At 47.4% G+C, this 26,387-nt stretch overlaps 1 long non-coding RNA gene across 8 annotated transcripts in view; it reads left to right on the forward strand.

Moving 5' to 3' along the window:
• The window catches only part of LOC117873229, an 89,752-nt gene that overhangs the window by 35,202 nt on the left and 28,163 nt on the right, over positions 1–26,387 (forward strand). For 6 of the 8 annotated variants that reach the window (XR_004644670.1, XR_004644668.1, XR_004644667.1 and 3 more), the window contains one exon: positions 1,935–2,057. The exons of the other annotated variants lie outside the window; for them this stretch is intronic. This is a non-coding gene — a long non-coding RNA (uncharacterized LOC117873229). The remainder of the gene's footprint in view (positions 1–1,934; positions 2,058–26,387) is intronic. 8 annotated transcript variants of the gene reach the window in all.

Here is a 26,387-nt window from a genome sequence, read left to right on the forward strand (position 1 = left end):
AGGGAAAGTTTAAAAGAAAGATTTGACAAGGTAAGGAAACTTTCTGTGCTTGTTTCATTTTAATTAAAATGGTTAAAAGCAGCATTTTTCTTCTGCATAGTAAAGTTTCAAAGCAAAGTCAAGGGTCAGTTGTAAACTTTTGAAAGAACAATCATAATGTTTTGTTCAGAGTTATGGAACATTTCAGAGTTACAAACAAACTCCATCCCCGAAGTGTTCATAACTCTGAGGTTCTACTGTATACATGAACTAAAGAAAATTTAAACAGAGTATCAGGAAAAATGACTTTCCATTGAGAACTGTTAAATTGGAATAATCACCCAAGGGAAGTGGAGGAAGTGCCATCACTTGAGTCATTTAAAACTAGACTGGACAAAGGCTGAAAATATTCTATAAGGAATAATCTGCATTGTACGCAGTGGCCAGGATGATTTTATAGGTCTTTTCCATCTCTTATTTCAATAATTTTATGCTATCTTACTAAAACATTAGTGGTGCTTCTGGCGGGGTACCTGAGGCAATGCTGCATTCAGAACATGGAGAATATGAAATCAAAATAAAGTAAAATTTACCTTCATTTCAGTTGTATGGAGCACTCTCAGCTGTCAGTGAGCAGCCAAGCACTTTAATCTTTCAGATAATGTATCCATGCAAGGGCAAGCTGCTCTTATGTCCCAGCCTGTACATTGCACAAAGGAACACCAAAGCAACATCTGCAGAACTTCAGGGAGGGTATTCATGCGTTGTTGAACACAGAGGACTGACAGACACTTTCAGATGTGTTATTCTACTCTGAAAAGTGATTTTGTACAAATGGCATTGTTGGACTCTGTGTCTTAATGACTTCCAGATCAAATCTACTCAAATGACAAGTGAAACGTTTATTTTTTTGCTAACGCTAGTCCTGCCAACTCAACCTGGAATCTTGAAATCAAATTGGGATTTTTCCTGTTTACATGTCATCAGCAATAGAGGTTCTGCAGTCGCAATTTAGCTAACAATTCTACTGACAGTGGATGGGGCAGAAGAGAATCTAGTTCTGTTTCCCAGCTGTATTAGCTGTGCAGTGTTCATAGTAGTCAGCATTTTGGTCAGTAAAATAAGCCAATATGACTCCAAATACAGACAAGGAATCATGTCTATCGAGTTACAAGGTGCTCTTTTTACATAGTTACTTTCCACAGTAGAAGTACACTTTCAAGAAGGAACAGATAAACAGCTGAGGAAGATTGAAGTGCATTATCTAAACGTATAATTTAGAACAGCTGCAGTGAGCAAGGTTCGGAAGCTGCTCAGAAGTTTAGTACATTGAGTTTTAAAAACGGAGACCTAGGTTCAACTTCAGAATTGGGTCACATGTGAAAAGGAGTTTATCTCTGCTCTCTTCTTGAAATTACCACACCATTTTGGTATAGGTGTCCATCTGTGTTCAAGAGAAGCCCAAAAGTTCCATCCAGGCCAAAATTTGGCCCCAATATCGTAGGATGCTGCAGGCCAGGTCTGAAAAGTTCACTAGCTGAGCTGTGTGAGGAATTTTACACTGTGTTTGGCATTATGTCTGGTACAAGATTATTCATCTATAACTTTCATAATCATTAATTCAAGATTCTTGTAGAATATGTAATCCGCCAGGGCTTGTCAGACAGCCTTCCTGATTCAGTGAATGTTGGTAGTGTATGTTGTTTGAAATATTTCTGAATTATTATTATTTGTATTGTGATAGTGCTTAAGCACCTCAGTCATGGCCCCAGCCCCGTTGTGCTAAGTGCGGTGCAAACACAGAACAGAAAGGTAACCTCTGCTCCAAAAAGTTTACAATCAAAGTAATCTTGGTAATAATATTTTGTAGCTCTGTGTAACCTTAATGAGAGGATCTCAAAGCACCTAATTAAAATTGCAAATATTAATTAAGCCTTGTAACAATCATTTTGCAGATGGGGAAACCGTGGAACAAAGAGAGTAAGTGGTTTACCAGCGTTCACAAAGCAAGTTTACAGAAGAGCTGACACTAGAACTTAAACCTCCAGACCGCTCATTCTATGCTTAGCACTAAAATGGTAATATTTTATTTATATTTTACTGTGAAATCTAGATTGAAGGTACAGTGCCGTGTAAAATGGAATATATTACCTGAAATGAGCATAGGGAAATTTCCTTTTATCATGTTTTAAGGAAAGTATAGAGTGAAATGGCATTTTGAAACTTGGATGCCTAAAATTAGACACTTAAATCCATATTTAGGCACTTAAACAAATGTGGCCTGATTCTCAGTTGAGGCTGAGCCCCCACCATTTTTTGGAGTCAGCTGGAGCTGCTGGTGTTCAGTATCTGTGAAAATTAGGTCACTACTAGTTAATGGTTTACATTACAAGCCTATCCTTAGGCACCCAAGTTAGGTGTTGTTTTCAATCAGATGTATGGGTATGGGATTCAGGATTTTTGTAAATTACTTGATAGGCTAATAGACATTTAGATGTAAAGATGAGGATTCAAAATAATATGGCAACTTCCTGGTAGAGGCATCTCAAGTGAAATGTGTCTGAAACCTGTAGTAAAGGCCCCAGTGACCTTTTGTTCACATGCTAAAGCTGCTACCCAAATGTCTCTGTTTAAGAGAACCCAACATTAAATAGCTGTTTTCCAATTGACACGGTTGAATGATAGTGTTCATCTTGTCTGAGACCTAAAGTATCCTAGAGGAAGGTAGAAGCAGTGTTACTCTTTTAAGTGTTGTCAAACTAGAAAGAATGATTGTTCCTAAGTTTTGCATGTGCCAGCATAATAGAACATAGTCATGCAAATTCCTATTACTTAGCAGTTCCCTAGTACAGAAAAATAGAGTGTTATCATATTTTATTTGTGTTTGTAATTAAAAGCATCCCTTTCACTATGATTTTTAAGAACAGATGTCAGGACAATGTTGAAAACATAAATGAGTGCCAAAAAATATTTTTCTGGTTTAAAAAGAAGTGGAGGGTGGGGGAAGAGAGGGGAGAAACCCTAAGATGTTGAGTCTTTTGGTTTGAATTTCCATAAAAATACATAATTGTTTATGTGCTTCCCCCAATTACTACTGGGAAAAATAAAATAATTATTAACTAATGTATTTTTTATAGTCGTGCTAAGTGCAAAAATATATTACACAGACTTTCAAAGCCTCTAGAATTTTTTAGAACTTTGTGACACTGTATTACATTCTAATTTATTGAATAAATGCACTAGGGTGGAACATTAATTTACACATATAGTTCAAAGACACATATAAGACTGATGTTGAGAGAAGTCAGCTGTCAGTAATGTCAGCACTGTGAAAAAGGGGGGGAAGAGGAATGTGCATATAGCAGTCATGTTCTTTATGTGTGACACATAGCATGGACAACTGCACGGTCCTCCTGTGAAGGAGAGATTGTTGTGTGGCCAACCAACCAACAGCAGCCACTGGAAGATGTATTTGGGAGTGAGTGCTGGCGATCATATATATATATCTGGCAACCACTTGCCAAGGTGACAGGTGACTGTTTTATGGTCACAACAAGGTTCATTTGGGCTATCAAGCCAGATAAAAGGAAGGAATCGTTTCAAGTGAGGTTCCCATTTCTGTCTTCCCTATGCCCACTCACTTTGGCTTGGTTGTCCTCAGGGGCAGCTCTAGCTTTTTGGACCCTCCAAGCACGGCAGGCAGGCCGCCTTCGGTGGCATGCCTACAGGAGGTCCCTGGTCCTGCGGATTTGGCGTACCCGCCGCCGCGTTGCCACCGAAGCCGCGGGACCGGCGGACCTCCTGCAGGCATGCCGCCGAAGGCTGCCTGACTGCCGCCCTCACGGGGACCAGCAGGGCACCCCCCGCGGCTTGCCGCCCCAGGCACGCGCTTGGAGCACTGGTGCCTGGAGCCGCCACTGGTTGTCCATAGGCAGGATTGTGGAAAGGAAAATGTTATTGATCTGTTTTATTTCCTTTAGCTGTTAGGCGTTTTATTTTTGTTTCTGTGCTGCATTGGGTATGCTGCTTTGGTTTTGAACACTTATTATATGGTTTGTTTCACATCATCAAAGGCCTTGGACTTGAATGGGGCCTCTTAATGTTGTGCAGACTGGCTACTTTGTGGTATGTAGCCAATGCGTTGTTGCACTGGCTGCCCTCATCCTGAGCAACAGACAGTCCTGTCACAGGAGGTATTAATTATAGGCGGAGCTCATGGTGCCACCTACAGTTAAGGTTGTCCGACATTTCTCATTATGAGATTCTCTTTTCAGTTGCTTATAGCTTTGCCAAACACATACCATTTAGTCTGCAAGTTTCCATGCCAGCTGTCTGCCTCAGGCTGAATTTTTTTGGCAAAGTTCCATCAGAAATGGCTCTGCCATTTTTGAGAACAAAATTAGGGGAAAAAAATACGTTGTTTTGCTTGCATTTAAGAATTTTTCACAGCTGTTTCACTGAGAAGCTCTAGCAACTCCATGCTTTGGAGATGGAATTTGAAACTGGCAGGGGGATTGCCCTGGTGTCAGGGGTGTGCCTTTTGCCATTTTTGTGAAAAACTACCCAAATTTGGCCAAGTTATGAGCCTTTGAAAAGTCTCAGTTCACACATGTTCAGTAGAGACTTCTTGGAATTTAGCAGCTAAATTGTCCAAATATTCCATCTGTACTGAGCAAACTCCATCCCAGGAATGCCGAGTTTGAGCAGGACTTTCCCTGCAATTGCTCCTTCTGGATGCTGAGGGCCACTGTGGCCCTGGGCACAGGAACTGAGACTAGGGAGACTGCCTGTCCTGTATTCTCAGTCCTCCTCATGCCAGTTCCCAGGCAGCATGGAGGAGGAAGTTGGTTGACTTGAATGCAGAGCAAACAAGCTGGACGTGGGGTGGTGGAAGTAGAGTGAGTAGCTTGGGACAAGGAGCCAGTGGGGAGGTCCGAGTGGAACTGAGAGCTGGCTTGGAGAGAGACTAGGACTTGTTAGACAAGGAGACTGGGCATGAGAGCATAGGGATGGAAACAGGAGAGAGAGAGAGGAGTAGGAGCTACTGTGTGTGGGATGACTGAGACCGGATGAGAAACGTGGGAGGGGAGGGCAGGGAAACTAGGACTGGCTGGGTGAGGAGACTGGAAATGCAATGAAGAGCTGAGGAGGGCAGAGACTGGGACAATGAGTAAGTAGGGGGCAGAGGGATAGACTGGAATGTGGGACTGGTGCTTTGGGGAGAGCCTGGACTGGCACAGGCTGGAGGGACGGGGCAGAAGCATCTGTACCCATTAGAGCACACTCCGCTCCAGAACCTGGAATGGTGAGTAAGACTTCTGAGTTTCACCATTCCTCTGCCGTCAAAAAATATCTGTAAAACCCACTGCCAAAGTGTATATCCCGGTGGCTGCCTTGCAACTTTAATTCAGTCTCCTTAAGTATATGCATTATGATACAGTTTTAAATTGCACAATCACATACTGTTTTTTCCATAGGCCCCCTGCCACATTCAGTGCAGAAAATGGTTTGTACACTGAGGATGAATCAGGATTATGTAGTGAAAGAGGCTGTTGTCTGAAGGACCCCTTGTTTAATTTTTTGCAGAAGTTGTAAGGTGTGTGGTGAACAAAGCAAAGGATTGCAGGAAGAGAAAGAATGGTCTCAGGGTTAAGGGAGATTAATATTGCCCTGAAGAACTGAATTCTATACCTGCCTCTGCAACAGAGTTCCTGTCCCAAACCAAACTTTTCACTAGTTGTGTGTTCCTACTTTTCTAGGTGTCCAACTTGAGACCCTAGCGTTTGCAGAAGTTCTCAGCACTCACAGCTGCACTTGAAGTCACTGGGAGCTGTATCTTGAACACAGAAAGTGCTCTTTAATGCTAAGTACTCTGAAAAATCAGCTCCCAAGCCTCAAATTGTGCATTCAACATTAATGGATACTTTTTAACCTAATTTATGCCTCTATTCTGCAATTGTAAAATGGGGATATACTCACCCACCAGACCACTCTCAGAGGGATGATGTGAAGATTAATTAATCAGTGTTTGTGAAGGTCTCAGATTTAAATTTTATTAGAGAATATTTAAAAAAATAAACGATACAGAAAATTTGAAGCGTCAGTTATTGGTCATTGGGGGTAACATACAGAGTTTAGGGGTATGTTGGTGTTTTGGGGTTGGGCAGCACACATAGTTAGTGATGAGCACCATAAAAAAAAACCCATGAGGAAATTAATCATTACATCTCAGAGCAGAGTTTGAATAGTGTGCAGTAAATAAGATCTGGGGCTACACATTGAGCAATGAAGATAAAATATTGAAGAGCTGCTAATTAAGTGAGCACTGTCCATCCTGTACTGAATGAGGCAGGGGTCCTGTGGAAAAAACATATGTGAACATGTAATTAAAGACTGTATCATAATGCATATGCACAAAGAGACTGAATTAAGGTTGGATGGGCAACCTTAGGCAATCCTAATTTTTGAATGCTTGACTTTGCAACCTTAATGTTTTCAATGTAGTTTTTTCATGTAATATATTATATAGAATTAGTTAGATCTCTCTCTAGTGTTAACATAGGTAATCAAATGCTAAAAAAATGAAATTATTTTAAAGAAAAGAAAAGTCAAATCCCTTTACTTAAATCACTGAGAAACTTCCAGTTTTGTCTGCAAAATAATTTTTCTCCTTGGAGAAGAAAAAGGTCTTAGAGATAGGAATTTCAGTGCGATAGAAATATCATCACATAAATAGCCTGCTGTAAATGACATTTTAGGAAGCTCAATCAATATCCTGCCAGGAGAAGCACACTATCTTGTAAAATAGTAATAAATGTAATGCATTGCTTAATGGGGGACTTATTGTAATCTATTTTTATATACATGTAAAAAGCGACAAAGAGTCCTGTGGCACCTTATAGACTAACAGACGTATTGGAGCATAAGCTTTCGTGGGTGAATACCCATTTCGTCAAACACATGTAGTGGAAATTTCCAGAGTCAGGTATAACTATGCAGGCAAGAATCAGTCTAGAGATAATGAAGTTAGTTCAATCAGGGAGGATGAGGCCCTCTTCTAGCAGTTGAGGTGTGAACACCAAGGGAGGAGAAACTGCTTTTGTAGTTGGCTAGCCATTCACAGTCTTTGTTTAATCCTGAGGTGATGGTGTAAAATTTGCAAATGAACTGAAGCTCAGCAGTTTCTCTTTGAAGTATGGTCCTGAAGTTTTTTTGCTGCAGGATGGCTATTGTGTGTCCAGGGAGATTGAAGTGTTCTCCTACAGGTTTTTGTATGTTGCCATTCCTAATATCTGACTTGTGTCCATTTTTCCTTTTACGTAGGGACTGTCCAGTTTGGCCGATGTACATAGCATATATATATAATATATACATGTTATTTTTAAAAGGATGAGAAAATATACCTTCCACCACTCTGAAATAAACAGCAATCAGATTGTTGTTGTTATTTGTTGATGGAAATATTTGTCTAATAGGTTCTTCTTAAAGTGATTGCTCATGTGTATTCCACAATAGGTGTGCGTGCTTGCCACGTGCACCAGTGCCGGAAGTTTTTCCCCTAGTGACCTCTGGAGTGGCGCCTCCATGGTGCGGTATATGGGGCGCTGCGTGCTCCCCCCACCCTCAGTTCCTTCTTGCCACCAGTGAAGGTGCTTCGGAACTGCTCTGCTCCAGCTTTGCTGTAGCTCGTCCCCAAAACTGCTTGTTCGTTCAGTGTATGGTACCTGTAGTTAGTTAGTTGTTTCGTTAGTTTAGTTTAGCTAGAGCGCCCGGGCTGGGGCATGCCCCGTGCCCTGGGTTTTAAGTTGTGCGACTCTTGTAGGCGATCTATGCCAGTGAGTGATCCGCACGCGGACTGTTTATTCTGTTTGGGGGAAAACCATCTCAGCGATCACTGCAAGATTTACAAGTCGTTTAAGCCTCGGACCAAGAGAGAAAGGGACATTAAGCTCCGGGCTATTCTGATGGAGTCGGCGCTGACCCCGGCTCTGGTGCGCTGCTTCAAGTCGGCACCGGGCACTTCGGTGCCATCGACTAGTGGGCACCGCTCCCCATTCACGGGGCACGCCAAGAAGGCTAGGAAGAGGTCTTCTTTGCCGCAGCACTGGAGTAAACCCGGGACAGAGGCTAGACCCATGTTGGGCAGTCTGCGATCCCCACTGGCCTCTAGGCCTTCGACTCAAGTCGAGTGGAGTAGCCCGGACCATTCGGAGCAGGCCTCCCCGGATGTCTGGATGCCTTCCACACCGGAGGCCCTGCAGGCAGCCCGCGATGTTATGTCCATGCCGGTACCAGGAGCACCGCCGATGTCAGTCCCACGCTCTAGAGGCAAGCCGCTGCTGGGATCTCCACAGTCACCCCCGGCTCAGTACCGGGCTCAGTCGAGGGAACGTTCCCGAAACTGTTCACCGCCCAGCGTCCGTTCAGGGCAAAATCCACGTGGATCGCCCAGGCTGTCTGGTTCGGTTCCATCTGACCGAGACTCTCGGCACGGCTCCGCCTCGAGGAGCGAACACCGATGGGACCGAGGCAGACGACGCCAAAGGTCCTTGTCTCGGAGGGGCTATTGCAGCCGGTCAAGGCACGAACGTCGATGTCATTCCCGTTCCTCGTCCTGCTCCAGGACCCCGCCACGGCACCGCCTCCACAGCCCCAGGCATTGATTGCTGGCGTCTCGCCGTTGCAGGTCCGCCCGCTGGAGCTGATCGCAGAGCAGCTGTTACCGACAGTACTGGTCCTCCACATTGGGATCCTGGTCATGTGGTCGGCATCGCTCCCGGCACCGTGCTCCTCCTGGTCCAGGGACAGTGGCAGGTTGTATGTCAGCCCGGCCTCCCTTCGTAGTCGTCCATCTATGGGCCGGGCCAGCCCGGCCGAACAATAGGTGCAGTGGCACTGGGCCTCGTGGCCAGCCCAATGATACCAGTGGGCACCGTGGTCCTTGACGCAGCCCCCGGTGGAGGCTCGCTCCGTGGCCAGAGCCTCAGAAGGACCATCGGCCTCCCTCTCGAGACCTCTGAGGAGGGAGTCCGTGGGACGTACATCCTCGGCACCGTGCCCGGAGACCGACAAGGTTGTGGACTCTTCAGTGCCAGTGGACACACAAAGTACCGTGCTGGCCTCCTCACCCTCCCCAGATGAGGCAATTATGGCTTTTCCTCCCTCCGTCCCTCAGGAGGACTTTAGGGCCCACCAAGAACTCTTAAAAAGGGTAGCATCAAGCCTCCACCTCCAAGCAGAGGAGATGGTGGAGCCCTCGAACTCCCTGTTTAATGTACTGTCCTACTTGGCACCGGGCAGGGTGGCCTTGCCTCTCCACAAAGGGGTGGCAAAATTTCAAATGCCCTGTGGCAAACCTTGGCCTAATTGGCCCCCATCTTTAAGAGAGCGGAATGCAAGTATTTTGTACCCGCCAAGGGGCATGAATACTTATACACCCACCCTGCTCCTAACTCCCTGGTGGTCGAGTTGGTCAACCACAGGGAACGGCAGGGCCAACCAGCCCCTACTCCAAAAAATAAAGATTCAAGGAAGCTGAACTCATTTGGAAGAAACATTTATTCGTCCTCGAGCTTCCAGTTACGGGTGGCGAACCACCAGGCTCTCCTGGGCTGGTATGAGTTCAATATGTTGGGCTCCCTGCCCAAGTTTGAGAACTCCCTCCAGGAGCGCAACAGGAAGGAGTTCAAAGCGCTGGCGGAGGAGGGCACAGCGGCTGCCAGGGCAACCCTGCAAGCAGCTTCGGATGCAGCAGACACAGCCAAGCGGTCCATGGCCTCTGCGGTGTCCATGAGAAGGGTGTCATGGCTCCTGCTCTCTGGGCTGTCCAGTGAGGCACAGACCTCCCTGCAGGATCTCCCGTTTGACGGTAAAGCTCTGTTTGCAAAACAAACAGATACAAAGCCGCATGGCCTGAAAGACTCCCGCACGACTCTCCAGACCCTGGGTCTCGATGTTCTGTCTCCGGCTAAACCTAAGTTCAAGCCGCAGCAGACTCCCGCTCAAGCCACCCATTCAAAATATGAGACCGCTTATAAGAAGTCACAGGACTATACGAGGCGCCCACAGAGGCAGTCTTGGCCTGCCCCCCAGCCTGGGTCCTCCAAGGGCAAGCAAGCAGGGAAAAGGCGGTTTTGACAGGATGCCCGGGGGCACCATGCCAGTTCTCATCAGGGATCCACCCTCAATAAAGCTTCCCTTCTTCAATCGGTTGTGTGCTTTCCTCCTGGAGTGGTCACGGCTTGGACCGATGGGTCCCAACACCATCTCCTGGGGCTACACCCTCCAGTTTACTTCCTCCCTGCCCCTACTGGGGGACCCCTCGCACGAGGCTCTGCTTGAGCAGGAGGTGGGGTGGCTCCTGGGCCTAGGAGTGGTGGAAATGGTACCGGGGGAGTTCAAAGGCAAGGGGTACTACTCCCGCTATTTCCTTATCCCGAAGGCCAAAGCGGGGCTCAGGCCCATCTTGGACCTGTGAGGCCTGAACCAGTACATGGTGAAGCTCAAGTTCTGCATGGTCTCCCTGGCCTCCATCATCCCCTCCCTGGATCCCAGGGACTGGTATGCCGCCCTTGATCTGCAGGACACGTACTTCCACATTCATATCTTTGAGGGGCACAGACACTTCCTCTGTTTCACGGTGGGGCAGGAACACTACCAATTTATGGTCCTCCCGTTTGGCCTATCCACTGCCCCCAGGGTATTCACGAAATGTATGTCTGTGGTGGCGGCCTACCTCAGGCGCTGGGGGGTCCAGATCTTCCCCTATCTGGATGACTGGTTGGTCAAGGGCAGCTCCCGGTCACAGGTTCTGGATCACGTAGCACTCCTTCTGTCCACATGCACCACTTTGGGCCTGTTGGTAAACAACACCAAGTCCACGTTAATTCCAGTACAACACATAGAGTTTATTGGAGAGGTCCTGGACGCCTCGTCAGCCAGAGCCTCCCTCCCACCGGACAGGTTCGAGACCCTAAAGGAGCTCATCGGCACAGTCACAAGGTTTCCAGTGACAACAGCCAGAGCATGCCTCCAGCTCTTGGGTCACATGTCAGCGTACACATATGTGGTCCGTCACACCAGACTCAGGATGAGGCCCCTCCAGCTCTGGTTGGCCTTGGAGTTCTCCCGGGCCAGGGACAGGATGGACAAAGTTCTCACAGTGCCCGAGCCAGTGATCACCTCCCTGTGGTGGTGGTCCTGCCCGAGAAACATGCTCCAAGGGGTCCCATTCAGGGGCAGGGCCCCATTGCTGGAACTGGTGTCCAACATGTCAGACCTGGGATGGGGGGCCTATGTAGGGAACGTTCAGACCCAAGGTCTGTGGTTGGCTCAGGATCTGACCCTCCACATAAACGTCAAGGAGTTCAGGGCAGTACGGCTGGCGTGCATGGCCTTCCACTCACACCTGGAAGGCCGGGTGGTCAGGGTCCTCACGGAGAACACAGCCTCAATGTTCTACATTAACAGGCAATGTGGGGCCCGATCCTCTGACGCGAAGCCCTCAGGCTGTGGGACTTTTGTATAGCCTACAACATCTGCCTACTGGTCTTCCATCTGCTGGGTGCCCAGAACCCACGGCCGATCACTTGAGCAGGGACTTCTCCTCTCAGCACAAGTGGTCTCTCCACCCAGAGGTGGTGAATAGACTTTTCCAAGTGTAGGGAATTCCCCAGGTGGACCTGTTCACGACTCGGCAGAACCGTCACTGTCTCTGGTTCTGCTCCGGGCGGGCTGGGATGGGGCGCTATCTCCGATGCCTTTCTCCTGTCCTGGTCAAGCCAGTTTCTCTGTGCCTTTCCCCTGTTCCCGCTTATCGGCAAGGTCCTGGAAAAGATAAAGAAAGACAAGGCCCAGGTCCTTCTGATTGCCCTGGCATGGCCCAGGCAGGATTGGTACGGGACCCTCATGGGCCTGGCGATCGCCCTGCCGTGGCCGTTGCTGTCCCGCCCGGACCTGCTCTTCCAGGACCAGGGCTGCCTCTTCCACCCCAACTAGCGGTACTCCACCTTACGGCGTGGCTGCTCAATGGTTAGGTAGGGAGGAAAGGACGTGTTCGGAAGGGGTTCAGCACGTTCTCCTAGAAAGCAGGCAGCCCTCCACGCTCCGAGCCTACTAGGCAAAGTGGTCTCGGTTTTCTAGATGGGCGGATGAGGGGGGCGTTTCCCCGGTGGCCGTCCTGATCCAGCTTATTCTGGACTACCTCCTTCACCTTAGAGCCCAGGGCCTGGCACCCTTGTCAGTCAAGGTACACCTGGTGGCCAAATTGGCCTTCTGTCCGCCAGTGCAGGGCCACATGGTATTCTTCCATGCTACAATTAGCCGATTCCTTAAGGGATTGGATCATCTCTTCCCGTATGTTAGGCCTCCTATCCCGCAGTGGGACTTAAATCTGGTGTCACGGGGCCCCCATCTGAGCCGCTAGCCATGTTCTCCTGCTCACATCTCTTGTGGAAGGTGGCCTTCCTGGTGGCGATCACGTCAACTAGGCCGGTCTCGGAACTCAGGGCTCTGACCTCTGAGCCCCTGCACACGGTGTTTCATAAAGATAAGGTCCAGCTCCGCCCACACCCTTCATTCCTCCCGAAGGTGGTCTCCGCCTATCACATGGGTTAGGACACTTTTCTGCCGGTCCTTTACCCCAAGCCCCATGCTTCCAGTGAGGAGCGCCGCCTCCACATGCTGGATGTGAGATGGGCTCTGGCTTTTTACCTGGAGCGGACTAAGCCGTTCAGGAAGTTCTCGCAACTGTTCATCGCCTTGGTCGAGCGCATGAAATGTCGGCCGATCTCCACTCAGTTGCTCTCCAACTGGATCACTTCGTGCATCCGTACCTGTTATGACCTGGCGGGAATCCCTCTGCCACCAATTGTGAAGGCACACTCGACTAGGGTGCAGGCCTCGTTGGCTGCCTTTTTGGCCCATGTTCCCATTCAGGACATTTGTAGGGCTGCCACGTGGTCTTCAGTTCACACGTTCACTGTGCATTATGTGATTGTCTCTCAGACCAGGAAGAACGCCGGGTTTGGCAGGGCCGTTCTACATCCCAAGAGTTTGTGAACTCCTTCCCACCTCCAACAGATATAGTTTGGAATCACCTATTTTGGAATACACATGAGCAATCACTCGAAGAAGAAAAGACAGTTACCTTTTCCGTAACTGGTGTTCTTTGAGATGTGTTGCTCATGTCTATTCCACATCCTGCCCTCCTTCCCCTCTGTTGGAGTTGTCTGGCAAGAAGGAACTGAGGGTGGGGGACGCACACAGCGCCTCTTATACCACACCATGGAGGCGCCACTCCAGTCGCTAAGGCACTCCCCTATGGGTACTGCTTGGGGAAAAACTTCTGGCACTGGTGCACGTGGCGAGCACGCACACCTATTGTGGAGTAGACATGAGCAACACATCTTGAAGAACAAAAGTTACGGAAAAGGTAACTGTCTTTTTTCTCCATATCTCTTTTTATGACTTTCCAAAGAATAGTGTATTTATATTATTAACAGCAGTAATAATTAGCACTTACGTTGTTCTTTTCACCCATAGATCTCAATGAACTTTACAAAGGTGAGTAAGGATTATTATCGCCATTTTGTAGTTTGGGAAACTGACGTTCAGAGGGATGAAGTGACTTACTCAGAGCATCATAGCAAGTCGATGACAAAGCTGGGATTAGATCCTAGATCTCCTGCCTCCCCCTCTGGTGCCATATCCACTTATTGGATTTAAATTACATTTACTTACATGCTGTATTAATTGTATGTATGAAACAGGGCATCACAGATAAGAGCTTGGCTTGTTTAGCCTAACTAAAAGAAGGCTGAGGGGAGATATGATTGTTCTTTATAAATATATCAGAGGGATAAATACCAGGGAGGGAGAGGAATTATTTAAGCTTAGTACCAATGTGGACACAAGAACAAATGGATATAAACTGGACATTAGGAAGTTTAAACCTGAAATTAGATGAAGGTTTCTAACCATTAGAGCAGTGAAGTTCTGGAACAGCCTTCCAAGGGGAGCAGTGGGGGCAAAAGACATATCTGGCTTCAAGACTAAGCTTGATAAGTTTATGGAGGGGATGGTATGATGCGATAGCCTAATTTTGGCAATTGATTGATCTTTGATTATTAGCAAGTAAATATGGCCAATGGTCTGTGATGGGATGTTAGATGTGGTGGGATCTGAGTCACTACAGAGAATTCTTTCCTGGGTACTGGCTGGTGAGTCTTGCCCACATGCTCAGGGTTTAACTGATCGCCATATTTGGGGTTGGGAAGGAATTTTCCTCCAGGGCAGATTGGCAGAGGCCCAGGAGGTTTTTTGCCTTCCTCTGCAGGGTGGGGCACGGGTCACTTGCTGGAGGAGTCTCTGCACCTTGAGGTCTTTAAATCACGATTTGAGGACTTCAATAACTCAGGCATAGGTTAGGGGTTTGTCACAGGAGTGGGTGGGTGAGATTCTGTGGCCTGCGTTGTGCCTGCTAGATGATCATAATGGTCCCTTCTGACCTTAAAAAGCAACAGAGGGTCCTGTGGCACCTTTAAGACTAACAGAAGTATTGGGAGCATAAGCTTTCGTGGGTAAGAACCTCACTTCTTCAGATGCAAGTAATGGAAATCTCCAGAGGCAGGTATAAATCAGTATGGAGATAACGAGGTTAGTTCAATCAGGGAGGGTGAGGTGCTCTGCTAGCAGTTGAGGTGTGAACACCAAGGGAGGAGAAACTGCTTCTGTAGTTGGAAAGCTATTCACAGTCTTTGTTTAATCCTGATCTGATGGTGTCAAATTTGCAAATGAACTGGAGCTCAGCAGTTTCTCTTTGGAGTCTGGTCCTGAAGTTTTTTTGCTGTAAGATGGCTACCTTTACATCTGCTATTGTGTGGCCAGGGAGGCTGAAGTGTTCTCCTACAGGTTTTTGTATATTGCCTTTCCTGATATCTGACTTGTGTCCATTTATCCTCTTGTGTAGTGACTGTCCAGTTTCGCCAATGTACATAGCAGAGGGGCATTGCTGGCATATGATGGCATATATAACATTGGTGGACGTGCAGGTGAATGAGCCAGTGGTGTTATAGCTGATCTGGTTAGGTCCTGTGATGGTGTTGCTGGTGTAGATATGTGGGCAGAGTTGGCATCAAGGTTTGTTGCATGGGTTGGTTCCTGAGTTAGAGTTGTTATGGTGCGGTGCGTGGTTGCTGGTGAGAATATGCTTAAGGTTGGCGGGTTGTCTGTGGGCGAGGACTGGCCTGCCTCCCAAGGTCTGTGAAAGTGAGGAATCATAGTCCAGGATGGGTTGTAGATCACTGATGATGTGTTGGAGAGGTTTAAGCTGAGGACTGTAGGTGATGGCCAGTGGAGTTCTGTTGGTTTCTTTTTTGGGCCTGTCTTGTAGCAGGAGGCTTCTGGGTACACGTCTGGCTCTGTTGATTTGTTTCTTTATTTCCTTGTGTGGGTATCGTAGTTTTGAGAATGCTTGGTGAAGATCTTGTAGGTGTTGGTCTCTGTCAGAGGGGTTGGAGCAGATGCGATTGTACCTCAGTGCTTGGCTGTAGACGATGGATCGTGTGGTGTGACCGGGGTGGAAGCTGGAGGCATGAAGGTAGGCGTAGCGGTCGGTGGGTTTTCGGTATAGGGTGGTGTTAATGTGGCCATCGCTTATTTGTACGGTGGTGTCTAGGAAGTGGACCTCCTGTGTAGATTGGTCCAGGCTGAGGTTGATGGTGGGGTGGAAGCTGTTGAAATCATGGTGGAATTCTTCCAGGGTCTCCTTCCCATGGGTCCAGATGATGAAGATGTCATCAATGTAGCGTAGGTAGAGAAGGGGCATGAGTGGATGAGAGCTGAGGAAGCGTTGTTCCAGGTCAGCCATAAAAATGTTGGCATATTGTGGGGCCATGCGGGTGCCCATAGCGGTGCCACTGGTCTGGAGGTATATATTGTCACCAAATTTGAAATAATTGTGCATGAGGATAAAGTCACAGAGCTCAGCAATAAGTTGTGCTGTGTCATCATCAGGGATACTGTTCCTGACAGCTTGTATTCCATCTGTGTGTGGGATGTTTGTGTAGAGAGCTTCGACATCCATGGTGGCTAGGATGGTGTTTTCTGGGAGGTCACCAATGCATTGTAGTTTTCTCAGGAAATCTGTGGTGTCACGGAGATAGCTGGGAGTGCTGGTGGCGTAGGGTCTGAGTAGGGAGTCCACATATCCAGACAGTCCTTCAGTGAGAGTGCCAATGCCCGAGATGATGGGGCGTCCAGGATTTCCAGGTTTGTGGATCTTAGGTAGTAGATAGAATAACCCCAGTTGGGGCTCTAAGGGTATGTTGATTTGTTCCTGTGTTAGTGTAAGGAGTGTCCTGAGTAGATGGTGCAGTTTCTTAGTGTATTCCTCAGTGGGATCTGAGGAAAGTGGCCTGTAGAATTTGGTATTGGAGAGTTGTCTGGCAGCCTCCTTCTGGTAGTTAGACCTGTTCATAATGACAACAGCACCTCCTTTATCAGCCTCTTTGATGATAATGTCAGGGTGGTTTCTGAGGCTGTGGATGGCATTGCGTTCTGCACGACTTAGGTTATGAGGCAAGCGATGTTGTTTTTCCACAATTTCTGCCTGTGCACGTCGGCGGAAGCATTCTATGTATAGGTACAGGCTGTCATTTTGACCCTCAGGAGGAGTCCATGTGGAGTTCTTCTTCCTGTGTTGTTGGTGGGAGGGTATCTGTGTATCGTGCGCTGTTCAGTGTTACCTTGAAAGTATTCTTTGAGTCGGAGGCGGCGAAAGTAGGCTTCCCGATCACCGCAGAACTGTATCATGTTCATGGGGGTGCTGGGGCAAAAAGAGAGTCCCCGAGATAGGACAGACTCTTCTGCTGGGTTGAGTTTGTAACTGGATAAATTGACGATATTGCTGGGTGAGTTAGGGGTACGCCTGTTGTGGCCCCATGTGGCAGGTAGGATTTTAGACAGCTTACAGTCCTTTTTCCTTTGTAGAGAGGACCTTACAATCTATAAGTGTATGAGTCTATAACTAATGATTACTGTAGCAGAGGGTTTTGGTTTGTATTATTTTTTGGAAGAGAGAATTTTTAAGATCAAAAGCTATGTGGAAAAATAGTTTAAAAACTAGACAAAGCTGGAAGTTAGGATTTAAATATGACTCTGAGTCACAAGTAGCATAAGTTTGTTGGGTCTCAGCCTAGTCTCCTTTAAAAAAAACCAGCAATTTTTTACACAGTTCATAATTTTTAATCAGGAGAAGTTTAAGATTATGTATCAGGGAATGCTGGTCAGAAATGAGGTGCTTGAGGAAATGAGAAATGAGAACAGCTTCTACCCACACAGGCTGCTGTGAGTACTGTCAGTCTCATAAACACTAAAAGATTAACCCCCAAGTATTACAAAAATATACAGAACAGGGGTATGCTCATTTCTTTATAATAAAACTGTTCATACTAAATAAATAATGGAATGTGCCTTGATTCCATTGAAGAACATGCGTAACTTGTATTTTCCAAACTCTCTTAATTAGTATTAAGTTTATCACAAAAATCAATTTGTTTTTATGTAGTAGTGAAAATAGGTGTAAGGCTCATGGAATTCACAGTTGTTGAACCTTGCTCTTTCAACTTAGAAAAATAAACTTTTACTTGGAAACAGTTTTTCATTAGGCTGCATGGGGGACAAGATAATGCATGGAAAGTATTTAGCAATACGGTTCTTGAAAAGCATGTTGAAATTTATTCTTTTACAGTTAAGACAAGCTTTGTTTAAAGCTCAAATGTTCTAAGTGCTCTAAAATCCGTATGGTTAGTCCGATTGCCTTGAAATTTGGAAAAAAGAATGAGGTTAGTCTCTAAGGTGCCACAAGTACTCCTCGTTCTTTTTGCTGATACAGGCTAACACGGCTACCGCTCTGAAACTGGAAATTTGGTGTGCCTCATGAGGGTCTGGGGTGTGGCCAGTGATCCAAAATGTGGAGCCATTTGACCAAGGTGTTCCTGAGCTATAGCCCCGGGGGAAAAAAACAGCTTTTCTTAAACTTGACACATTCTGGCAAAAAAATGTCCCCACATATGGATAGAGCTCAAATGAGGGCTCAGATCATCGCACCAGGTCTCAAATGCTCTGTAGCAGGTCAGTCTGATAGCCAGCTGGCCTAGTGGTCAGGCAGTGGCTTAACAGTTCTTTTCAGTCTGGTTGTGCTGGAAGGGGCCTGTCTGGGTTGTATACGCAGGCCTCAGATTCTCCTGTCTGTTCCCTCTTCCCTCGCTGAGGTTCTGTCACAACAGAGGGGAGAGGGATTACAGGAGGGGGACACGGGACCACCCATTCCACCAGGTCCTGACCCAGGGCCCTAAATAAAGGAGTGTTACAGTTTCCAAACCACTCATTCGTTCACCCCAACTTACACTCCCCCCTCCCCTCCCGGTCACTGGAGGCTGGGGTTCCCCCATTTGGGCATGGTCACAGTTTTAGTAGTTTCTGCTTCATCTGCCAGGGGACAAAGTACCATTCTTTGGGGCATCTCCTATCTTCTCAACTTCAAAGTGGGTGGGTGGGGGGAAGGGAGGGCACTATGCATCACTGCTTCCAGAGTGGCCTTACCAAGGTGGCAGTCTCTCTGCCCACAGTTCCAGGCATCCACCTCCCTTCCTGTTGCAGCCTGTAACTCCTTTTCCCCTCTCACTGGGCTACTAGTGCCCTTTGTAAACTGTCCCTCCACCTGGGACATACGCTGCAGCTGTTGAGGGGTGGGATCTCTCTGGCCAAGTACTGCTCCGTGTCTTGCTCTGGTTTAGTGTGGTGGGGTCTGCAAACCCTATCATATACCTGCCCCCTCAGCTCCAGAGTTGCTGGGAAGAGTTGTGATGAAAGGTCCTTCCCCAGGTCTCATGAAAAGAAGTCTGCATTTTTATGATCTCTTCTGGTTTTATGTAATACTTCAAAGCAGTAAAAGTGCAGAGATAAGTACCACCACAAGATTCAGGAGTTGTGGTCTTTCATGGACTGTAGCCATCCTTGGGATGCATAGTCAGTCACCAGCCAGAATGACTGACCCACAGGTAGTAGTGTAGAGCATCTACAACTCACTTTACTGCTATGGTCTCCTTCTTAATCACTGAATAGACAACTTCTTGGGGGGAACAACTTCCTGCTAAGATAAAGGACAGGATGTTCCTCTCCCCACACTTCTTGTGACAGTACAGCTCTAAGGCTGATGTCAGATGTATCTGTTTGCAAATTAAAAACAAAACAGGTTCCTGGATCAGTCATTTTTAATGCAATGTCATTGATATAAGCAGCCACATACTGCCCATGTGGTCGTAACTCTTTGTCCATTAATCTCTGGAATGTAGTGGTGGCCCCATGGGTGTATGGAAGATGGTCTTTGCCCAGGATTAAGAAGTGGGGGTTCTGCCAGTATTCCTTGGTCAGATGGAAAGTGGGGGCAGAAAGGCTGTAATGATAGCCTTTGTGTCTGGCTGTTCAAAGTCAGCAGAAAGCCAGTCCTCCTCACCCCTCCACCCTGCCTGTAGCCTTTCCCCTTCACCTCACAGATATTATGCAATACAAAATATGCAGCTCTAATGATGGAGATGTTTGCCTTGCTGAGATCCAGTCTGATCTATAAACAACACCAGCAACCCATGAATCTATCAAAACACATTCAACAGTCCTCGTGCACCGGCTGAGCAAGTAGTTTAATCTTTCTCCGGTGCTGTCGAGGTGGCAGGTGTATAGTTTCATGAGCAAGCAGTAGGCTGGGTCCCCCAGAATTACTCTTGGCATTTCAACATTGCTAATGGTAATGTACCTGTCAGGGAAGAATAACCCTGCATGCAGTTTATGGAAAAGTGAAGTTTCACGGTGATCCAACAGGGCTTGCATAAGCATGGAAAGTTACCCCTTTTGGTTTATGTACTCACTGGCAAGGTGGGATGGTGCCAGAATAGGGACTTCAGCCTGTCTATCGCCCCCTCTGCAGTTCGGGAACCCCACGGCTGCAAATCCATCTACTATTTCCTGCACATTGTTGAGAGTATCAGTCCTGTGGAACAGGATATGCTTAATGGCCTTATACACTTGGATACAGTGTTCCCCACTGGATTTTCAAACTCCAAACTGATTAGCCACTGACCAATAGCAATCCGGTGATGCAAGCTTCCAGAGCATGATTGCCAATTGCTTCTCTACTGCCAATGCAGCCCTCATTCTGGTGTCTCCGTGCTGGAGTGCTGAGTGAGCTCAGCACACAGATCCAGGAATGTGGCCTTTTGCATCCGAAAGTTATGTAGCCACTGTTTGTCGTCCCTCACCTGCATTACAGTGCAATTCCACCAATCAATACTTGTTTCTTGGGTCCAGAAGTGGTGTTCCACCGTGTGGAGCTGCTCCATGAATGCCAGCAGCGATCTGGCATTTTTATTTGTTTTGTCCATCAGCATCCAGTTATCATGCTTGAACATCTCCTCTTTTTCCTCCTCACACACCCAGTTGTAATAGTACTCATTCAAGTTTGGCAAATACAGGAGAACTGTGCAATGGACATTAGAATATGACTCTGAGATCAATGCTTCCCCCAGAGAAATGGCACAGACTGAAAAATGGTATATGTGGGACATCCCTGGGCAGGGTTGAAAGTAACTTAAAGGACTTACCGGTACTCCTGTGTCCTTAGGAGGGGGCGGGGCCTCAACCGGAAGAAGTGGGGCCTCTACTGGAAGAGGCAGGGCCTTTAAATCCCCGGGTGCTTTAAATCAGGATTTAAAGTGCCCGGGGCTGGGGCTGTGGTAGCAGCAGCCGGGAGCCCTGGGGATGATTTAAAGGGCCCGGGGCTCCAGCTGCCACTACCGCAGCGGAGCGCTGGGCACTTTAAATCACCATCACGGGGGCTCCCGGCTGCCGCCGCTACCCCAGGGCCCCAGCCTCTGGCGGATCTTTAAAGGGACGGGGCTCCGCTGCAGTAGTGGCAGCCGGGAGCCCCATGCCCTTTAAATCACCGCCCGACCCCCACTGCCTACCCCCAGGGCTCCAGCAGCAGGGCTGTGGTGGCGATTTAAAGGGCTCCGGAGGGTAGCGGCAATGGGAGCCACGAACCCTTTAAATCGCCACCCGAGCCGCGCTGCTGGAGCCCCGGGATAGTAGCGGTAGCCGGGGACTCGGGCGGTGATTTAAACAGCCCAATGCTCCGACTGCCACTACCACCCCGGGCCCTTTAAATCGTCCCTGGAGCCCTGTTGCCAGAGCCCTGAGGTAGCGGCGGCGGGGCTGCGGCGGCAAGTTAAAGGGCCTGGGGCGGTAGCAGTGGCCGAGCCCCGGGCCCTTTAAATCGCTGCCCGAGCCCTGCCACCGCTACCCCAGGGCTCTGGCAGCATGGCTCCGGGGACAATTTAAAGGGTCTGGGGCTCCAGTAGCCGCTACCACCCCGGGTTCTTTAAATCATCCCCGGAGCCCTAGGGAGGCGGCGGCGGCGTGGACAATTTAAAGGGCCTGGGGCAGTAGCTGAAGCAGGTGCCCTGGGCCCTCTAGATCGCCGCCGGAGCCCTGCCACCGCTTCCCCAGGGCTCTGGCAGCAGGGATCTGGTGGCAATTTAGAGGGCCTGGGGCTCCAGCCACTGCTGGGAGCCCCAGGCCCTTTAAATTGCCGCCAGAGAAAGCCAGTCCGCCCCAGTACCGCACGCCGGCTCTTGCCGGTACACCGTACCGGGGTGTACCGGCTTACTTTCACCTCTGTCCCTGGATGAATTGCTGGTATCCCATAAAACATTATGAAAATGTCCCAGAAGACATTGAACCAGCTGGCAGTACCGGGCACACTTGGATACCTACCCATGGTAGACCACATTTTCCATCAACATAACTATTTGTGAGTACGTGCAGTGCTGACGCAAGCACCCAAATGTGCAGGCATCTGACCAATACACAAAAGTTGTTGGCTGCATGACGATGCAACTGGTGTTGACCAAACTTTGTAGTGCAGAGATGGTCACAGCCTAGGTCTTTTATTATTATTATTATTATTACTATCTAGCTAGAATGATGAAAATGGGAGAAGAATTTCATGTGGCACAGTGCATAAATTTCAAGCAAGTAAAGCCCCATCGATGTAAGTTAAGCATGGGCTTAAGTGCTTTGCTGCATCAGGCCATAGTGAATAGACATGTCTATGGTATTGCTTTTAAGAGGCTTCCTAGTTCTGTTCAAGAAGGTAGTTGTAAATGAGAATACAGTAAACTGGGGAGCTGGTTTCCTATCCTGCTAAGTTACTAAAGACTCATCTGTGGAAGTGCATATTAATTTAGAAGGTATTTAACACTTAATCATGCCTGTCTAGTACAGGCTGGGAAGGACACTGCTTCCTGCACCATCTAATAGTGTGCCATCAGTAACATAACCTCCAGATTGTCCTAGTCAGCAGCTGTATTGCATAATCAGCTCCAGCATATGCCCATTTGGGATCAGACGTATGAGACAGAGCTGCATGGGTCTGTGAGACGAGCAGTGTGTCAGCTGCATAGATGTCCAGATTTATGTGCTTTTGGACAGTACTAGTTGGCTATTAATCATATCTTATGAATAGGGCCTATGTAAATCAGAAGTAGGAGACACATTTCACGGATAATCAGAGCAAAAATGTCACTTTCCTATTTTGTCATATTCAGATAGACTATCTAGAATTGGAAACAGCACAATTACACACAAAGAAATTAGAATTGAAATACCCTTAAATTGTTAGTGGAAAGCCCATGAATACCTGCCTAAGAACTGAACTTTATCTTAATGTTTTAAAATCAGGAAATCAATGTGTATAACAGAACTTCAGGCCCTATTTTTTTAAGACTTCTCCGTTTTCCGGTGTTGGAAGAGTCAGTATTGTGTTCTTTCAGCATCTGGATCATTTTTATGGCATCATTTTTATGGCAGCCTGAGAAATTCATGGTGTTCCTTTACTTTTATTGCACCGTCATTTACAGTATATGGCCCTTGTGTGCAAATATCTTATTACTCACTACGATGCATATCTCATGAAGTGTACTGTATCTAATGTCATCATTAAATGTCAGGATAATGCATGAGTGTTTTGAGCTTTATCACTAATTGCTGTGTTAGGATGAATTACACAGTAAAGTAATTAGAAAGCAAAAAGTAGCTGTATCTTCTATTGCTCCTTGTAAATTGCACAAGGTGACTATCTCCTCTTGTCTCCACTGCTTCAGGGCCAATACTAAAACAATACTTGGAGGTTAGTCCCCATAACAGCATCATCCATGATGGAGAAAATCCTGTTGTTCTTTTTCCAATGTACTGTAACTTTCTGTAACCAGTCAGTAGTGATAACTTCATGGACTGAACCAGAATTAATACAAGACTGGTTTGAGTTTAAAACAAGAGATTTGTGTCCTCAAGACATCTGGCTTTAGCCTCAAACACTTTCCTAACATTCCCTTCCAAAGGAAACATTTGCCTTCCTCTTTGTTCCATTTTCCTCCTTACCTATGTGTAGTTTTCTTTCTTCCAGGAACCTCTCAGTTAGCAGCATGTATAGAATTAAATGAGTTAATTCTTTTTTAAGGTAACATCAGCTATGCAGTGAACGATTAATAACTGAACTAGTCAGATAGCATCAGCAGTAAATATCAGTCTGTCCACATTAGCCATGCTGTTTTGAATGCAGATTTGCTTTGCATCCACAATGGCACTCTGCTTCACCAATGCAGTGGCATTGCATTCTGGGTACTTATCTCACAGTTCCTGGCACAGTTTGCTGAAGCAGTGGCATTTTCTGGAATCTCCAGGGAATTGTGGGAAGAGAATTTAAACTCTTATAACTCCCTGGGAAACGCCTGTTAATCCTCAGAAATCCCAGCTCCCTTTCCAAGTCCTCTTCTCAAAATGGAGGCCAGGGCTCTTGCTCAGCAAGAAAGTGCTTTTGAAAAGCAGCAGTGAGGCAGCTGCACTGGGTGACAGAGGGCATTGTGGCAGTACCTGCAGAGAGCCAGTGCCTGAGGCCAGCATCTCATAGTTATTGTGGCAGTGATCAGCTCCCCCCTCTCTCCCCCCCCACAACAAAATGGATCTAGGCAGACTTGAGATTGATGTTGGCCAGCTCCATAGACCAAAGCTATATCTTGCAGCTTGAATGGTATGTGGAACTTCTTACCACTTAAATGGAAATGACTAAATAATGCTGATGCATTTTCTTTTATAGAGCAAGAATATAGTCTACTGTTGTTTTGAATTTAATTCTTGCCACTTTCAGTGCTGTGAAGCTGACGGAGTCAGTGTAACAGCTGCAGGGATGAATCTGTCCTCAGATAACTTTTATCTACCAGAAGGGTGATTACAGCATGCTTGATTTCTCAGACAATTTTACTTCTCTGCTGCCTGGTAGTGGGGAATCAGAGTACAGAGAGAGATTTCTCCCTTCCCCCCTATCATTTGAGATGCAGTGACTCCTATGTATATTTTTAGAGGTCTACTATATTTTGTAGTACCTATTTTAACTCAATACTGATATTTTTATAAACAGATACATACCTTTGCCAGATAAATGTTTCAGTGTCTTTCCTCCTCAGTTTTAGTTTTTGTCTCAAAATGACGGTACGTCCACACTACCCACCGGATCGGCGAGTAGCAATCGATCTATCGGGGATCGATTTATCGTGTCTCGTCTAGACTCTCTAAAATACCTGCTGACAGTTTTGACAAGTGTTGTCAAACACCCTTAACAATTATGAATTGTATTGTCTATTTAAAATCTTCAGACTTGCACAATTTTAAGGATTTTAAAACTTCATTGTTCACCTTCTCTGGAGTGAGATCTTGAATATCAGTAGGTTTGTCTACACTAGAATAAGATCAGGGTTAGTTATTAACAAATATTAGCTAATCCCAAATTACCTCCTCCTTCTCATTAGCCTAGATACAGAGTTACATGTTTTACTTTAATCTTCAGCACTTTTCCTAGGCTACAGCTATGCTGCATGCAGTTTGGACTACGGGGGTACAAACAGAGGTGTGCCTCAAAGTGCTGCAGTGTAACTCCTCGTGTGGACACTGCAGGCGTGAATTTAAGAGTTCCTAGTTAGGATTAATGTAATCCCATTTAAAGAGGATTACATTCATGTGAACTAGGGGCTGGTCTACACTGTGGGGGGATAGATCTAAAATACGCAACTTCAGCTACGAGAATAGTGCAGACTTACCTCCCGTCCTCACGGCGCGGGATTGACGGCTGCGGCTCCCCTGTCGATTCCGCTTCCGCCTCTCGCTCTGGTGGAGTTCCGGAGTTGACGGGGAGCGCGTTCGGGGATCGATTTATCGCGTCTAGATGAGAGGCGATAAATTGATTCCCGATAGATCGATCGCTACCCCCTGATCCAGCGGGTAGTGTGAACGTACCCTAGGAGTTTTAAATTCACACCTGCAGTGTCCCCACAGAGGAATTACAGATCAACTTTTTGGTGCACACTGCTATTCATGTCCCCGTTGTCCAAACTGCAGGGCTGTGTAGAGAAGCCCCTAGTTTTGACAAGCCCAGTGTGGGAGGGCTGTATCCACCTGGCCAACAAAAATGGAAAAAGGGCTCATTTGAAAATGAGGTGGTCTAGGAAAATTGGTAGTTGTTACATTTTTTCAGTTTAATATCCTCCTGGAATTAGGGTTACCATGTTTCAGGTTACCAAAAAGAGGACACTGCCAGAGGGAGGAGGGGAAGTACAGTTGTGGGGGTGCTGAGAGGAAGTTTGGGTGTGGGAGGGGGCTCAGGGCTGTAGGTTGGGGTGCAGGAGGAAGTGCGGGGTGCGGGCTCCGGCCAGGCGGTACTTACCTTGGCAGCTCCCGGAAACAGCAGCATGTCCCTGTGGCTCCTAGGTTCAGGGACAGCCAGGCGGCTCCGCGAGCTGCCCCCATCTGCAGTCAGCGCCCCCGCAGTTCCTATTGGCTACAGTTCCTGGCCAATGGGAGCTGCGGGGTCGGTGTTTGGGACGGGGGCAGCGCACAGAGACTCCCCTGGCTACCCCTGCACCTAGGAGCTGGACATGCCAGCAGGGCCGGCTCCAGGGTTTTTGCCGCCCCAAGCAGCAAAAAGAAGAAGAAAGGGGAAAAAAAGCTGTGATTGCAATCTCTACCACCGCCGCTTCAGTCTTTGGCGGCAATTCGGCGGCGGGTCCTTCGCTCCAAGAGGGAGTGAGGGACCCGCCGCTGAAAAGCTGGATGTGCCGCCCTTTTCTGTTGGCCGCCCCAAGCACCTGCTTGCTGGGCTGATGCCTGGAGCCGGCCCTGCATGCCGGCCACTCTCGGGAGCCGCACAGAGCCAGGGCAGATAGAGAGCCTCCTTTAGTCCTGCTGCCCTGTCGACCGGACTTTTGGCCAATTAAAATCTCCCTGATTGCTTTCAATAGCAATCG

Source organism: Trachemys scripta, chromosome 2, assembly GCF_013100865.1.
Source record: "Trachemys scripta elegans isolate TJP31775 chromosome 2, CAS_Tse_1.0, whole genome shotgun sequence".
Classification (NCBI taxonomy): domain Eukaryota; kingdom Metazoa; phylum Chordata; order Testudines; family Emydidae; genus Trachemys; species Trachemys scripta.